Here is an 18,284-nt window from a genome sequence, read left to right on the forward strand (position 1 = left end):
GGTACTCCGCTTCCTTTCTTGACAAAGATTGCTACGGTCACTATCCCAGCAGCCCAGAAGGGGGATTCGTTACCTCAGCTAAAGGAAGCGGACCCTACATCTCCTTTTACTTCCTCACCGGAGATTTGTGGGAAGACCTGCCCAACACTTTTTCTGCGGGCAAACTCAAACCAGACTGTGCTATGGAGCAGTTTGGTGAGAAGCTGCCTAGACTTCCAGATAGCCTCATCCAGGCAGAATTTGATGCCAAGTCTAGGCTGGCCAGGTCTATCAATACCATGGCCATGACTGAGGTGGCTACCATTTCTTATGGTTCTGAGCCACTGTTCAAGCTAATCACCAAGTCACTGACTCAAACGGTGCAGTCTGACATGTTCGAGTTTGCCACAGCCAGAACAAACTGTCGGAAGCATGTCCTCCAGAAGCAACTATTCGGCAATGAACCGAATAAGTTGCTTTCCATCAAACATCTGGGGAGCAGACCTCTTCCCAGATGCAATGGTAAAGGAAAGGTCCAGGCAGAGGCTACGAGGCTTAACCAAAGCCTTTACAAAGATCGTTGGGGTCTTACGGCAAAGAGACGCCAAGATCAAGCTATCAGAGGTAAGGCTCAGAAGAAACCCAGACGTTTCCAGCCTTACCAAAAGAAACAGCAACGGTTTGCCCAGCCTGTTCCGGCTGTTCCGTTGGTGCAGGCAGCCCAACCTTCTACCTCCAAGGCTCAATCGCAGCCTATTTATGTGATTTCCCCCCAGCCTCAACCTTCCACCTCTTACGCTCTCTCCCCAGCCTACAATCAAGTCTTCGAGGGCCAGGCCTCTCAGAAGTATGACCGCTCGGGTAGGGGAGGCAGAGGTAAGCGATCCTTTCGTCAGAGAGGATCTGGAGGGTCCCTTAATAGGGGAAAACACTTCAGGGGAGGCCGCGAGGCTACCAACACCAATGAGGACTTCCAGGTAGGAGGGAGGCTGTTTCACTTCCGCCACTGGGGAGTTCAGCAAATGGGCACAAAGCTTGTGTCGAAAGGCCTGGGTTGGAGTTGGGTGGCGAATCCGCCCCCACCCAGACCTTTCCGCCAACTTCCATCCAAAGAATTGACGGAGTATGCGGAGGACCTCCTTCAGAAAGGAGCAATAGCGAGAGTCAACAGATTAAAGTTTCAAGGGCGCTTGTTCAGCGTTCCAACCAAAGAAAGGCTCACAAAAAGAAGGGTAATCTTAGACTTGTCCCGCTTAAACTTGGCCATTCGCTGCGACAAGTTCAAGATGCTCACAATCTCGCAGGTGCGGACCTTACTTCCCGTGGGGCCGTCACCACCATCTATCGATCTTACAGACGCATACTATCATATCCCTATTGCAAGACACTTTCGCCCGTATCTGGGCTTCAAGATAGGAGATCAGACATTCTCCTTCAAGGTAGTTCCCTTCGGTCTCAACGTAGCACCCAGGGTGTTCACGAAGTTGGCGGAAGTGGTAGTTCAACAACTAAGATCGCAAGGGATTATGGTAGTAGCGTATCTCGACGATTGGCTACAATCTGGGCTCCAACAGTCGAGGAATGCCACAAAGCAACACTGAAAGTAATCCAGTTCCTGGAATATCTAGGCTTCAAGTATAAACAGGACCAAATCAAGACTCACTCCAGAGTCAAACTTTCAGTGGCTGGGCATTCAATGGAATCTATCCTCCCATACTCTGTCGATTCCATCAGCCAAGAGGAAAGAAATAGCGAAGTCAGTAAAGCAATTTTTAAGTCACAAACTTGCGTCAAGGAGAACCCAGGAAAGGATTCTGGGTTCACTCCAGTTTGCATCAGTGACAAACATCTTGATGAAAGCCAAACTGAAAGACCTACCAGAATCTGGCGCTCACGAGCAAATGTCAGGTCCAGGGACAATTACCTCAGTCCCTCAGATTCTACGGAATCGTCTACGCCCTTGGACAAAAGTCAAGAACTTATCAATATCAGTACCCCTTCAGTTTCCTCCTCCGGGGATTACCATCCACACAGACGCTTCGTTAAGCGGTTGGGGAGGATATTCTCAGTTCAAGAAGGTTCAAGGAACTTGGTCACCTCAGTTCCGTCAGTTCCACATAAACGTACTGGAAGCAATGGCCGTGCTCTTGACTCTAAAAATTGGTTACGTCCGCCAAAGAACTCCCACATAAAGCTAGTCTTAGACAGCGCAGTGGTAGTCCATTGTATAAACAGGGGAGGCTCCAAATCACGTCATCTAAATCATGTCATGGTAGCCATCTCTCCCTGGCGGACAAGTTCAGTTGGCACCTCTCCTCCACCCATATAGCTGAGTGAGAAACGTCATAGCAGATGCTCTATCCCGATCAGTGCCTCTGGAGTCGGAATGGTCACTGGACAGCAGTTCGTTCCAGTGGATTCTTCAGAGAGGTTCCAGGTCTACAAGTGGATCTCTTCGCATCCCAAGCGAACCACAAACTCCCATGTTATGTGGCCCCCAACCTGGACCCTCTGGCCTATGCCACGGACGCCCTGGCCCTAGACTGGAACAACTGGGAGAAGATTTATGTCTTCCCTCTAGTGAATCTTCTCCTGAAGGTACTGAACAAACTCAGGACATTCAAGGGTCAAGTGGCTCTAGTAGCCCCAGACTGGCCGAAGAGCAATTGGTACCCTCTAATTCTGGAACTGGGTCTCGCCCTCTCGAATTCCCAGTCCCAGGCTCTCCCAGTCAGTGCAAACGAAGACTGTGTTCGCTTCCTCAGGAATTCTCAAAACCCTAACTTTATGGATTTCATGAAGTTTGCAGCTAAAAGAGAAGTGAATATTGATCCTCAAAATATTCTTTTCTTGGAATCTGATAAAAGAGATTCAACTTTGAGACAGTATGATGCTGCAGTCAAAAAGTTAGCAACCTTCCTGAGAGAATCAGATATTAGAATCATGACAATCAATTCAGCTATATCCTTTTTTCAGATCTTTATTTGAAAAAGGCTTAGCAGCTAGCACCATTACGACAAACAAGTCAGCCTTGAAAAAGATTTTTCAATTTGGTTTCAGCATAGACTTGACAGACTCCTACTTCTCGTCTATTCCCAAGGCTTGTGCTAGACTTAGACCTTCTGTAAGGCCTACCTCAGTATCATGGTTCTTAATGATGTTCTAAAGCTGGCTTCAGAAACTGATAATGACACATGTTCATTTATAATGCTCTTAAGAAAAACTCTATTTTTATAAGCTTGGCCTCAGGAGCTGAATTTCAGAACTGTCGGCATTATCCAGGATCCGGATCATATTCAATTTCTTCCCACAGGGGAAGTGCTACTTCTCCGGAACGTAGTTTTATAGCCAAGAATGAAGATCCTTTGATGAGGTGGGAACCATGGAAGGTTGTACCCCTTCACAAGATATATCTCTTTGCCCAGTATCGGACCTTACGAGCCTTTCTGTCCAGGACCTCCTCATCCTCATCAGGTCCTCTCTTTAAGAGAGAAAAAGGTGGTACTTTATCTATTAAAGAAAAGGCATCAGGCAGCAGATCCTGTACTTTATTAAGCAAGCCAATCCTGACCTCCCTTCCCTAAAGCACATGATGTCAGGGCAGTAGCCACCTCAATTAACTATTTCCAACTATAATGAATTTCGATGAGTTGAAAAAAATCACTGGATGGAAATCGCCGACAGTATTTAAGCGTCATTACTTAAAGTCCTTGGAAGCTCTGAAATTTTCAGCAGTTGCGGCGGGTAACATAGTTTTCCCCCTCCCCGACTCTGCTTAATCTTTAGTAGAAGATCCAGTCCTCCTTTCTACCTATCTCACCCAACAGTTCGTCTATACCTGCCATGTTCATCTACGTTTACCTTGAGTCTTAGCTGCTCTTATGATGGTATAGTGGGTGTCCCTTATTTTTTTTTGCTAGGGTCACTCACAATTGATTGTATATAAGGGTCACTCACAATTGATTGTATATGATGATCTCTTTGATGTGATCCCTTATTTTTATGCTAGGGGACACATCTTATTTACAATGGTTACGGGTTTTGGGTATATTAAGTCATATACATTCCCTTTTTATGTTATTATTGAAGTTTGTTCTGTTCAAGTTAGTTATAATTGCTTTGAGTTCTTTGTACATAATATCTATACACAGATACTGATTTCAACATATATTCCATGTAAGCCCTGTATATATGTTAAATTTTAAGTTATTTTTAAGAAATATTATTAGCATTAAGTTTAATTTAAGTAATATTTCTATTTTGTATCATTGTGTATATGTATATTTATTAGCAATTATATTCCTTCATTTTATGTTATCTTTTATTTGAGACCCTTTTGTTTATTTGTTTTTTTCTTTACAATCTTGTGCTATTTCTCTGGTACGATTTCGCGCAGCGACACGAGCTGAGCCAGAAAAGGGATTTTGACGTAAGGAAAAATCTATTTCTGGGCGATTGGCTCGTGTCGCCAGCGAAATCCCGCCCTGCCCATCCCATCGCTCAAGATTGTCTGCTAACTTCAGGATGGCCACCAGAGGCGCAGCGGTCGGTCAGCATGGGATGGAGTAGTAGTAGTTGCTGCCCACTCTGTGGGGTCGGCTCCCCTCTTTTGGGGATTTTGTAGTGGGAGATTTCTATTGGCAAGCGGTTTCGTGGTAGTGGTCTCACTCGCCATAGTGTTCATACCGACACCCTCTTGGAGGGTGAGCGAGTCAGTTGTACTGACCTTTTCGTTTATTTTATTTATTCTCTGGTATGTGTTAGTACATTTACCTTAGAAATAATGGGATTAAAGGATATTTCGCTGGCGACACGAGCCAATCGCCCAGAAATAGATTTTCCTTACGTCAAAATCCCTTTTTTTATTCTCTTGGATATAAGGCCGTATTCTACGCCTCTATTATCTGGAAGAGCCTCTAATCAATGAATGAGAGCTCGTACGAATCTTGTTCAATTTGCAAACTATTGCCACTCTTTCTGTAAATTTGGTTGGTTGCATTATTTTAGAAGGGGGAAGATTTTAATATCGTCTTATTAGTACTAATGAACTAATTTTTTCAATAAAAAAGGTCGCTAAGGTCTTTATAAACTGAGAGACCTGCTCCCTTATTGGCTTCCAATTCCCGATCTATCTTCCATTTCTTGTCCATCAGTTGTGGGAGAAGAATGAGCAACCGGAGGAGAGCGCCTCCTTTCGTAAGGTGAAGAGCTTTTAGCAGTACCGATTCTAACCTGACAAGGGCTACGGCCGCCTGTGCGACATCTTGAGTCCCCGCCAGGAAAAAAGCCGATCTTGCTCTTGCCTTTACTTGCATTAAGACTATCCTGAGAAGGGGGACGGACGGCCAATGCAACAACTCCCGTCCTTATCAGGAGAAGGCCTCGAATGTCTTTCACCTTTCGCAGAATCAGGCTCTAACTCCATATCCGATGAAGATCCTGGTTTATCACTTCTCAGGCGCTTTGCGCCTCATCTCAGGCGCTTCAGGCGCTTTGCGCCTCGTTTCAGGCGCTTCAGGCGCTTTGCGCCTCATTTCAGGCGTTTCAGGCGCTTAAGGCGCTTTGCGCCTCGTTTCAGGCGCTTCAGGCGCTTTGCGCCTCAGTTCAAGCGCTTCAGGCGCTTTGCACCTCATTTCAGGCGCTTCAGGTGCTTCAGGAGCTTTGCGCCTCGTTCAGGCGCTTTGTGCCTCATTTCAGCCGCTTCAGGCGCCTCTTTAGAATCCTCTCGCCTTGTCGGCGATTTGCGCCCTGGCCGCCTCGTCCGAGCTGTCAAAGACTTCTATCGGACGGGATTTCTTAACGGGAAGGAAGCGATCCTATCTCCTAGGAGGATCCTTCTTCAAAACTTCTATTAACGAAGATATCTACTATTGCCTTTCTCCTAGGATCTCGTAGCGTCGTCTTTCTTTCTCCGTATCCGATCTAGGGAAGGAGGATTTAATGAATAAATGTCTTTCTTCTCTTCTCAGGTGGATAGCCATCCGGAAAACTTTCTGGGCTAGAATCCCAACCTGGCGATTTCCACGATCTTATAGAAGGTCTCGACAGCTTGTCAGAACTCCACCCTATTTTTCCTTTCGAAGAAGACTCGGATGCCGAAAAAATGACATTAATTTGTCGAAAATTGCATTTTTCCTAACAATACAAACCTGAAGGTCCTTACCCAGCAGGGTGACGACCGTGTCCCTCTACCCAGAGGTGAGGGAAGAAAAAAGAAAAAGTGGGAAGAGGAGCAGTCACACTCTCATTCCTCATCCATTCTTACGGTCACACCAGGACTCGATGCTGTTCAGCCTGCGAGGGTCTGGGTTAACTACACAACGTGTTGAGCAACCACACGGTTCCCAAGGAAAAAGATCCAAGGAACTGTGGGCAATATCCCGAAGGTAGAAGGGGGTGCATGCGGTCCAGTTGGACCAGGCGCTGCCTTCATTACCTGCGCCACGGAGAAGTTCTTGCTGGAACGCGAGAGAATATGAAGAGGGCGTCACACTCATCCTGGGTGTCGAGTTTCTTCAGACAGCTCCGTCGCGCCTTCACAGGACAAAGCAGCATAGCCTTCGTATCGGAGGCGGTGAAGTCCATTAGGGAGGGTATTGTGAAGGACTCGAACCAATCGTCAGTTACCGAAGGTTCTGAGTCTTCGCTACGAAGATCGGTACGAAATCGAGCGTCACAAATCCCCATCCCTTTGTGCTTGACTCATGCAGTTACCTAAGACGAAAAGAAGGGAATAGTCGTATGACCTATCCTCTTCTCGACTTTGGTTATGTACAGTACTCATACTGACAAGCTATTAAGACGAAGTAATGATTGCTCTGTAACAACCGAACTAAGTCCACAGCATAGTTCGTAACTGACTCGGGCGCTCTGACAGCTGCCGACTGACTGGTTCGGAATCAGTAGAGGCAAGTTATCCAAGCATCCGGGTAAGTCATGTGACCTTCGCCCTTTAAAGAGTTATGCTGAGAGACCAAACAAATAAAATATTTGTTAGTCACCGATGCCGGACGGCGCGGCGATGATTCTCTTAATGCATAAGCTCAAAAGGCGAAAGTCAATTGCCTTCAAAAGACCGAGGTCCCTGATGGCAAGAAAATCTCATAGACGTTGAATCTCAGCTTAAGGAGAAACAACACTATGTGACGTTGAAGACGAAGGTAGGCAATGAATGCAACCTACGTCTTCCAGCTGAATCGAGAGAAGGAATCTCAAGATTCTAACCTGTGCTTACAAATGACTGAAAACGCTAACCGCCATTTCATTGCTGTCCGGTGTGCAGTGAAAGCGGGCGTTCTTCAGTAATGAAACACATGGGAGAGCCGCCTGAAGAACTGCTTCTCATGGGCTGAACGTTTGGAAGTAAGAGCTGGCAGGTGTGGGAGTAGGCGATGTCTTTCAATACATCTGCTAATCCGGGGTGAACAATGAACAATTGCACACCTCTGAATACAAGATATTTGAGAACAAACTCAGATTCCGCAAAAAATCATTCGCATTATCGAGATACGATGCAGCAAGGGACTATTACAGAATTCTGTTACCGTGCGGTAAACAGAAAGATGAGAGTCGAATAGATATCTCAGTTTAAAATTCTCGCAATACCGAAGACGATGAATACTAGCGTCACAGCAGTAGATGGTCATTCATGTATGAAGAATGCCCCGTTAATCAGAGACTTAAGTCCGTGATTGTTGGGCAGAGATACGGTTTGGTATTCAATCAAAGCAGGTGAGAAAGACACAACCAACCGTCCATCTTGAAGCGACAGCTGGTACTGAAATGCCTCGGGGCAATTCAATACGCAGTAGCTGTCGCTGACTCGTCATCCTGAGTTGCCAAGTAAGCCTTTCCACGAAGGAATGCGTTCGGCTAGAACCACCGAGCATAAAAAGATATACTCGAGCAATTATATTTATGCGAAACGAATTTCGGTAAATATAAAGCTTAAATGGTGTTGTTGTGACAACACCATAAGTATATAAAATTGAAACTGGAAACTCCTGGGAGGTTGCAGGCAACCCCGAGTTGCAGTTCAATTAGAATACTTTTCGTCTAAGTCGCAATCCGTAGAATAACCATGGATATGCGCCTACCCCTCGGACCATTCAACTGCTTAGCAGAATCATGTCGCGAGGTTAATTATTACCGTAGTATATTTGTAGGATTCTGAACAACGATCTCCATCCTAAATTCTTTCCTTCAAGAAAACAAATAAGGATTGGAGATCGACCACCTTCGGTCTCTATCAAAGAGAGTGAAGAAGTCTTCCTCGAAGGAAAAGCTTCAATGGTGAACAGAATACTAAGACGATAGTTCAAGCCAAACTGGATATTCCCGTCCGTTCTTCTCTATTCCAGGTTGGTCGCCTACTGTGAGATAGTCTTCTTTCAGCAGCAGTCTTCTTCCTAATGCTAGAAATTCCAGGAATTTGAGCATAGGCGAGGTTTCCCGATTATCGTGTAACATATCGGGGATTCTCGTCTCGCTCACTTTGGACCGTGGTCTCGCCTAAGTGTTTGGAGATCGTAAGAAACTCTAACACTCTGAATGCGCTAGAAATCCGTAGAAATTCTAAGCAGTCTGCGAAACCCCCACCGAATTCGTCAAACGATATCGCTGGTGGTCCTCTCGATTCCCGTAGTAAATCGAGAATGGGGCAGGATCCCTCCTCAACGACCGTTGGGGCTTACGTCAGGTAGGACCCGAAGGTCCCCCCGGTAGCGCAGTCCCCAACGTGGATCCTACAGAGAAATCTCTGTAGGATCCCTCCCCTTTCCTCGTAGCCGTAAGGAGAGGGGGAATGGGGGAGGAATTGGATACTCGCTCGCCTTCCCAGTGGAACTAGCAGTTGGAGAAGAGTAGGAGCAGCCATCGCCTTGCGGCGATGGCCTCTCAGAGTCTGGGAAAACGTATCGTCAGAGAAAACGTTTTCCCCGAGGAGGGTTACGAACTCTCACTGTAGGTAAGGGTCTGCCGCCACTGTGAACGTCGTCTGGGTGGGGCTGATCGACACCTGACAGGAGAGAGCCGATACCGTCCTCCGACTCATTCCAGTCCTCGTCGAGGTCGAAACCTCTCAGGAGGACCGAAGGAGTAGTTAAATACGGTGTCCGAAGACACGTAGAAACGCCGCTGTCGCAGTAGAGGAGGTGGAAGTAGCTTGATCGACCGGACCAGAACTGAGAGAGCCTTCTTGTCCGGAGACGAGAGACTCTGGTTCAAGACAGAATCGGCAAGCTCCGATCGCGGGCAAACCCACTGTCGGTTTGGGTTCCCTCTCGGGCCCCAAAACGACTCGAGCAGAGACATGGGCTCTGCTGGTGGGAGCGGCGATCCTTCCCCAGGTCGTTGTGCTGACGAATCAGTGCAATAAACTGGGCAAAGTTACTCTGAATCTCGGAAGTTACAGCGTCTTGAGGAGTAGGACCGTCCAGTCCCTCCAACAAGAGCAGCTCCCAAGACCCTCCTCCTTCAGAAGAAGGATCAGCAACTGATCCCTGACGGTTGCCAATCAACTCACTTGCGCGTACGTCCTGGCTGGTCCTAAGACCATACCTGGCACTTGCTGCGTCGTGACGGATCGTGAGCGGCGCATCTCTCACGATCACTCCTATATACCTCGCTCTTCCTGGCGTATGCCGAGGAAGTTGAAGTATCGGAGAGACATAACTGACGCTAACCACCCTCCCCCCCCCCCTGACGGTCGCCTCCAATCCACCTTGCGCGTACGTCCCTGGTTGGTCCTAAGACCATACGTGGCACGTGCGGCGTCGTGACGGGATCGTGAGCGGCGCACCTCTCATGATCACTCCTAGCTACCTCGCTCTTCCCGGTGTAGCCCGAGGAAAGTTGAAGGTAGTGGAGAGACAGACCATGACGCTCCCCCCCCCGCTCGCTGGCAGGACCAACGTACGTGGGGGGCTGAAGCCGATCACCAACCTGCGGTGGGGATCGATCTGCAGGCCTGGGCCGTGCCGACTCAACCTGTGGCGAGCGGCTCGACTGAGCACGTCGACCCCGGTCCGTGCGTCAGACGAGCTGCTGCTGGTCACCGTATCCGCCCGGTCCCTGTGGGAGCGGCGGTCAGGTGACCTGCACAGCTCGCTTTCGCGGTGAGACCGTGAGCGTCCTCGCAGCACGTCAAACCGCTGGTACCAGCCGAGGCTGGTACCGTCGGTCGAGGGGACCTGGGGGACCTCTTCCCAGCCTCAACCCGTGGCCGGTCAGAGACCGTCACGTCCACCCGAGGTACCGGCTGGTCCGCTACGAGAGCGCCGCTGCCTGGCGAGAGTCACCTGAGCGGCTCTCGCAGTCTTCTGCTCCGTGCCTCGGTCATGACGCTGAGCGAACTCAGGCGTCTTAACTTTGGCTGCACGGTCACCGAAGGAGACCGTTACACTCGGAACTTCTCGCGGACGAGAAACCGAGCCGGTACCTGGCTTAGCAGCAGAGCTGCCAAGACCAGGCGAGGGTGTACCAGCGGTAGCAGCACACCCTTGGTCCCCCGTCTTCTTCTTCTTCTCAGAAGGGGAGACGGGCCCCGTTCCCGAAGGAACAGGAGGACCAGCAGAAGAACCCCCCCGTCACACCGGAGTGTGACGAGCCCTTCGAAGTTCCCGAAGGAGTCTTCTTAGGGGGAAAACCCCGGTTACCAGCTGGTCGCTGCGAGAGCGGCCGCTGGCCTGGCGAGAGTCACCTGAGCGGTTCTCGCCAGCCTTCTGCTCCGTGCCGTGGTCTTGGCGCCGAGCGAACTCTGGTGCCGAAACTTTGGCTGCACGGTCTCCCGAGGGAGAGCGTAAACTCGGGATCTCTCGCGAACGAGAGACCGAGCCGGAACCTGGCGTAGCGGCATCGCGCTAGCACCAGGCGAGGAAGTACCAGAGCTAACCGATACTCCTCTGGTCCCCGTCTATCTCTTTCTTACGGAAGGGGAGACCGGGCCCCGCTCCCGAAGGAGCAGGAGGACCAGCAGAAGGACCCCCCGTCCCAACCGAGGTGGGAGGACCCGGATTAGAAGTTCCCGAAGGAGACTTCTTAGGGGGGGAGGCAGCCTTCTTCTTCTTCGGCTTATGGGCCTTAGAAGTCGAAGGGGAAGAGGCAGCAGCAGACGAAGATGACACCTTCCTCTTCTTTGTCAGCTCACGCAGGGACAGTCGTCAGGTTCCTCCATCCAGGCCGGAGTCGGGCCTATTGCCGAAGCAACACGGCCCGACTGCAACCTGTCCCGGAAGGACTGGGACTGGGGAAGACACACCATGGGCAGGACCAGCATGGACAGGCGCAGGAACCAGGAGCGACAGGAACAGCAACCAGCTCAGGAGAGGCAGGAAAAGCAGCGGCAGCGGTAAACACAGAAGGGACAGCCAAGCCAGTAGCGGGAACCACATCAGCGACAGGTACGGCAGCCCAGCCATCGCCTCGTAGAATCATAGGCAGTCAGCGGGTACCTGGGTATTGGCGGCCGTCCAGGGGCGAGCTGCTGGGAACAGCGGAAGTCTGGGGCAGGCAACACGAAGAAAACACAGGCGGCGGCGGCATACCCCTCCTCGGTACGGCGTCACCGACACAGCATGGGGAGTGTAGACCAGCGGGGGGAAGCAGCATAAGCGGCCGTGGAGGTTGTAGTGGAGACCGCTCCAAGGTTCATCGCCCCAGACCTCGCTAGACGCTGCAGCAGATCGTGGATGCTAGGCACGCCCTGCAGCCGCAGTGGCCCATACCTGTCCAAGGTCGTCTCCCACGGATGTAGCACCTGCGGTAGCACAGACAGATTAGTAAGGGGGGTTCCCTCACGCACGGGGGGGAGACATGCCCCTCCCGAACGCAAGGAAGACCCCAAATACAAAATACAACGAAGAAGCTGAGCGGGGGGCAGGAAGGAAGACGAAGAATCGGATACCAAGGGAGTCGCGGGAGAGCTTTCCGACGACTTCCTGGCAGACCTTCGCTTCCCCCACCCCCGCACAGCAGTGAAAAGTAATATGAAAATGAAACAGAATACTGCCCTTGCGATTCACTTCATAGAACTTAAAGGGAAAAGATCATTCCCGGGTTAAGAACGGAAACTTGATCCAAATAATATGATGCTATCATAAATATATATGAAAATGAAACAGAATACTGCACTTGCGATTTCACTTTCACAGAAAATAATCGTAAGGATCAATTCCCGGGTAAGAGCGAAAATTGATCCAAATTAAATTTATGCAAATAAATAAATGAAAATGAAAAGAATACTGCATTGCGAATCCACTTTCATTGCATTTTATCATACAAAATAAAAGGCTCGTGCCGAGCGCAATCACGCTCTCGGTAACGAACGCACAGGGCAAAAATATAATGAAAAAAGTACTTACATTTTTCAATTACACACTTTCGCCCAAATACATGACTCGGCGCGAGCGTCGGCACCGAGACATAATTCAAGGGTTCAATTCATGAAAAGAGAGGAAATCGCCGCATCTACGGCGATAGCTCCATGTTGGTTCATAATTAAGTAATGAAAATGAAAACAGTGTACTTACAGTTTCATTTTCAAGTCAAACAAACCATTAGTAGAAAACACAATATAAACAAAGCATACGACGATGAAGCGGGCAGAGAGCGATGACGAACACGTCCTTCACACCCGCGGCCGAAAGCAAAAAGTGATTCTTCACCTCTCGGGCGCGCGGTCGCGCGCACGATCGGACAAGCAGTTAACTACCGTTCTCCCTTGTTCGAAGCTTACGACCGTCCCAGCTGCCGCTAGTTACCTTCCTATTGTTAAAGGACCGAGGGTTTGTATTACGTATCGGAACAAACACTGTTTTAGGATGCCTTTCCAACGGCTATCCTTGGCAGTCTGGGACGCTACTACAGATCCTGCCGAGGGGACGCACGACTGGTGGGATTCTCTGAAACCTCCTTAAGGCTTTCGACATTCCTTCTCCTCTGGGCTTGTGAGCTTGGAAGAGGTCTAGCCTGAGAGCGAGACAGAGCCGATCGGAAACGCACCCTCACTATTTTAGGACGCCTTTCCAATGGCGAACTTTGGCAGTCTGGGACGTTTCTACAGAGTCTGCCGAGGGGACGCCTGATCGGTGGGGATTCTCTGAAACCTCCGTGCGGCTTTCGGACATTCCCTTCTCCTCTGGGCTTGTGAGTTTGGAAGAGGTCTAGACCTGGGAGCGAGACAGAGCCGATCAGACGCACCCTCCACTTCATGGGGAACACTATAATTCACTTCTTACCTTTTAAGAGCTCGCATTTTGAGCTACATCCATTATCTTCAAATTTGCATATATAAATTTGTAGTTTCTGTGAAGTAAGAAGGTGATGAGGATGCAACAACTACTAGTACTGCTAATACTCTAACTGCTTTTTAGCACAAACGCTATTAAAGCTTCTAAAGTAAGCAAATCTAGTTATATGCTTTTCTGACTTCCTAAAGTAGGAAATTAGAGTTTAATATTTCCTCAATAAAGTTGTAACCTTTATTACATGTAATAATGAATAAATATTAATAATTCCCTTTATTGCAAACTATGTGAGCGTCTACCGATAAATTCGGTAGTTTCACTTAATATTTTTCTTCGAAATTTCGAAGCGAAATTCATTAAAAAGTTAAAATAAAAGCGTATGCCGAACCAAAGACCCAGTGCTTCTGCAAAAGACAGCCCAGAAGATCGATGGCGATGAAAACAAACCCGAAAATCAATCAGGAGGAACCGCAAACGAATGTTTACATTCCAACTGATAGAGAAAATCTGGTTCTAGAAGGTAATGGTTCCTATTCCTGCCACCCAGCGGCGGGACGGTAGATCACCTGACCTACCTACCTGTAGCGTGTGCCGCGAAATTCGAATTTCTATCGGGGACGACGGAGTCTATAGCTAAGTATATATCTTGACAGGGAAGTTGAGTGTATGAAATTATAACTTTTAGACACAAAAATGGTTCTTGATATAAAGTTCTGTTTCCTTTATTAGCAGTCATAACTTGAACCACTGATGGATGGTCTCGTTTTTTGTCAATTTTTCATAAGTTATATTCTAACAGAGATCTTTTCACATTCACAATTGATCCCTGAACTCCTTCTCCTGCCAAGAGCAACCAGATTTGCTGAACAGCAGAAGCACCAATATGCAGTAAATGTTTAGCCTCGCTGTCGAACTTCTCAGTTCCAGAGGTCCTTTAATCCTCACACTGCTGGACTGTGGAAATGCATTGGAACAGTATCATGGTAAGCACTTTGCTTGTAAAAAGTAATGCCTCATATACCAAAGAGGTATTTCTACAGAAGCAGTCCGCACGGACGGCAAGGAACGTAACCGCGGATACGACATCCACTAGGGATTGGGGCGTCCAATGTATTTCGCCATGTTTAGTACTGGCCCCTGGGGGGTTAATTACAGTCGTCCGAATAAATATTACTTAAAATTCTTGTTCAGTAGGTAAAACTGCATAGAAAAACCGCAACTGCCATAGTCTAGGCCGCCGCGGATAAGTACCCTAGATCTACCACCAAAGACTACAACAGCATTTTATTATCTGAAACTACAGTGTATTAGAGATTAAATATGAACAGCAAACAAAATAGTACTCACCAGATTGGCTAAGGCTTTTGAGCTTGCAACAATTCCAGCAGAGAAAAACAGAAATGACGGCAACAAGGATATAAAACCCGGTTTGTCAAGATCTGTGGCTGATACAGAAAGCATTTGTTTGGACAGCAAGACGACCGCAAATCAAAAATTCCGCACTACAAGGTGTCTGCCATCCGCCTTGGGTAGATAGTTGGGTACGTGAAATTAAGAACTGACAGTACGTACTGAAATGGAAAATAAATCTGTTTTACAAGCCACTAAAAGCCATGCACATAATCATTATACATAATCAATATGACTACTATACATTGGTACACCATTATCAACCATAATAGTATGTTACCTGTAACAAAATATAATACTAGTAGAATGAACAAAATAAATATAAGCAAATCTGGTAAAAAAAAATACTGAACATTAAGATAACTACAAATAATAATTAGCATCATCTTTATAATGAATGGAGTCAATTTTTATAATTCGTTTAACATATTTCATTCACACGAAAAAGACATTTTGGATATATTGCCAATTTAATGCATAAAATGTTACAATATACGATATACAGTTGCCTCTTTTTATTCTACTACTGTACTGTATTTACTTAAAAAAAAGATCAGCCTACTAATATAGTCTTTCAAACACTTTGAGATCGCTAGAGTGTAGCCAGGAAAACACTACAGCACTGCCAGATCTATTTATCCTTTAAAATCTTACCCTTGAGGTTAATACATACCTCGTTTAAGGCTTTACCTGAGCTCTGTCATTTACTGTACTAGTACTACTTCATTTACTAAAGAAACAGCGTTGAGTTTATTTTGGCTGTCCTTATTGGTCTTTCTTTCTTTCCCATGCTTTTTGGAAATTATAATAATAGTTCTTTTATTAATACCATGTGTTTAATCCACTAACACTTAAAATTTGTGTGGGTGATTCAGCAGGAATAGCTTCTCAAGCCATCTGATTATCTTCTGCAATATATTGTGGCAGTTGCTTATTGTTTGCGTGACTGTCCTTTTTTAGGAGAGAAAAATAATTTACCAATAATTACAATCCCCTTGTTTCTCTAAAATGAAGTATTTTAACATGTTATAAATAATTTTCTTGGCCTCAGAGTGAAGATGTTGGCGGTGGGGAGATCTGTTTCCGCTCTGTTTTGTTTGTTTGTTTGTATGGTGTTTTTACGTTGCATGGAACCAGTGGTTATTCAGCAACGGGACCAACGGCTTTACGTGACTTCCGAACCACGTCGAGAGTGAACTTCTATCACCAGAAATACACATCTCTCACTCCTCAATGGAATGGTCGAGAATCGAACCCACCCGCGACCACCGAGGTGGGAAGCAAACACCAAACCAACCACGCCACTGAGGCGCTAGTGTTTTAAATGCTCTTGCTGCCACACGTCAGAGAAAACTGAGGTTTGGCAGCGACAGCCAAAAATTATGCTGTCTCTGTTTTTTATGAAAAAGGATTTATGAAAGTTAGGTTTGTACTGACAATATGTGAAGTCAAATATGTTTCCTATATTAACTTGAAATGAATTTTTAAAACTTGAATTGGAAAAAGCAAAACTTTTCATCATAACAATGTGACATTTAACAATGCATGAATCCCTTACTTGCCCCACCCTAGTGATCTTAAGACTGCTTGAAAGACTATTGAGGAATTATAAAATGAGAAGGTCATCAAAACCCTTGACATTACACTTTTGAAATGCTTATTGATGACTGTTATACCTTGATGCTAAAGGAAAACCTCACTAAGGAATACAGAACCATATCTGCAAAATAACTCTAATGAAAAGTTTGAAAAAGTTGAACCCAAAAGAATAATCAAATCTTTTAGACCAACGGCAAAGATCCTTCAAACCATTTTTTGTAACTCTGAAACTGTCTTCCTTAAAACACTGTGGTTGCTGAAAATTAGAAGTTAAAGAACAGCTGCAATGCTATATAAAATTATCACACTTCTATATAACAGTCTGTTGTACACCTTATATTCTGTATCTAATATTTCTGCTTTCTTTCGTCTGCTCTTTCAATTCTCACATACCAGAGCTTCAATCTGCAGAAGTCTTCCTGTTACGTTAAATGGCCTTTTGGTTTGTCCTCTAGGAATGAAGGCATGAAGTTTTCATAATAAAACTAATATTGTAATACTTACCTGCACACCTGAATTAGCCCTGGTCAGTGACCAGGGCTAATTCAGGTGTTCAGGGAGTGTATTGCAGTACAAATTTTACAATTAAAGTTAGACAGCAAAACCTAATGATGAAATTGGAACCCTGCCTATTAAAAAAATTGATTCCTTCACTGGACTTCATCCAACCACATAGAATCCTATTTATTTAATGATCAAATAAAACCCCATTTTCATGGCATCCTTTAATCTCGAGGATTCACAACAGTTTCTAGTCATGCTAGGCTCCTCTTCAGGAGTCTAGTGTGGCTAAAATCTGTTGTGATTCAACTAAGTTTAAGAAGTCCTTAAATGGGTTTTCAATTGTAGGCGATCTGGTTTTACGGCTCTCGTCTCCTGAGCCATATGCTAATGAATAAAGAGTACAGCACAATCTAAATAAGTGGTTCTCAAACTAGGGGGTGTCAGCAATATCCAGGGGAGGAGCGAGCCCTAGGGAAAAAAGATTCTCTAATTATACTTCTTATTCTCTTAACAAGAGTGAGGAACTATATTCGAAGAATTACTGAAAAAATGTAAAAGTATCGCCTTATAATGTTAGTTTCTAATAGTCTACTACTCCAGTTATTGGCAGGCTTCCCATGTTTGTAATTATTTACTTCCCAATTATCTAAATGACTAATAAAAGTAAGTAAGAAATGCACTAAATTGAGGTTTCTGTACAGTGTATAATACTGTATAAGCCATGGCCCATGAAACTTTCAGCCGTGGCCCCGTTGTGGCCGGTCCTGTAGTGCTACCAGGCGCATGATAATGGCTAACTTCAACCTTAAATAAAATAAAAACTACTGAATTTGGAGGACTGCAATTTGGTATGTTTCAAGATTGGAGGGTTGATGATCAACATACCAATTTGCAGCCCTCTAGCCTCAGTTGTTTTTAAGATCTGAGGTTGGACAGAAAAGTGTGGACGGACAGACAGACAAATAGCTATTTCAATAGTTTTCTTTTAAACAAAACTAAAACTAATCATGGCCTTCACGTTGAATGTCATATCACCAAAGTCTTTACCAATCAGGGAAACAAGCAAAATCCCATATGACACACATGAAGGTTTAGGTTTATAGTCTAAACAATACTAACTTCACAGTACAAATACTTAACGTACGACTGCAACACAATTTCAAGTGCTGATCTTTATAAAATCCCTTCTGCCCACTTGGTGGTCTCACTAAATATTACTATAATAACTTTAAAGTACACCAATAATACATAGTACACAACAACTCACCTTATTAACAAATATTGTTGATCCAAATAATATAAGGTATATCAAGAAATCTATTGGTTGTTTGCTAGGTGTCATTGCTCTCTGGAGTTGTCGATGTGAAGGAATCCGGTGTAATAGCAATCACTCAAGGAACTGCAGGACCCTGATAAGCAAATATACATAGAGTCTAACAAAATCTATCTACATCATGAACAGTGTTTATTCATATATTGGAACTTTCACCTTTTCTAACTAATGTTCTTTAACTTGACTTCTAAAGGAAGCTTAAAATTCTGTTTGCA

The 18,284-nt window shown here is 45.9% G+C and overlaps 1 protein-coding gene and 1 pseudogene across 2 annotated transcripts in view; one reads left to right on the top strand and one right to left on the bottom strand.

Annotated features, from left to right (window-relative positions):
- The window catches only part of LOC135205259 (transmembrane protein 241-like), a 62,381-nt pseudogene extending 44,240 nt beyond the window's left edge, over nucleotides 1-18,141 (bottom strand).
- Nucleotides 1-18,284, top strand: part of LOC135205367 (transmembrane protein 241-like) — a 261,462-nt gene that overhangs the window by 60,802 nt on the left and 182,376 nt on the right. The gene's annotated exons all lie outside the window — the stretch shown is intronic.

Source organism: Macrobrachium nipponense, chromosome 49, assembly GCF_015104395.2.
Source record: "Macrobrachium nipponense isolate FS-2020 chromosome 49, ASM1510439v2, whole genome shotgun sequence".
In the NCBI taxonomy this organism is placed as follows: Eukaryota; Metazoa; Arthropoda; class Malacostraca; order Decapoda; family Palaemonidae; genus Macrobrachium; species Macrobrachium nipponense.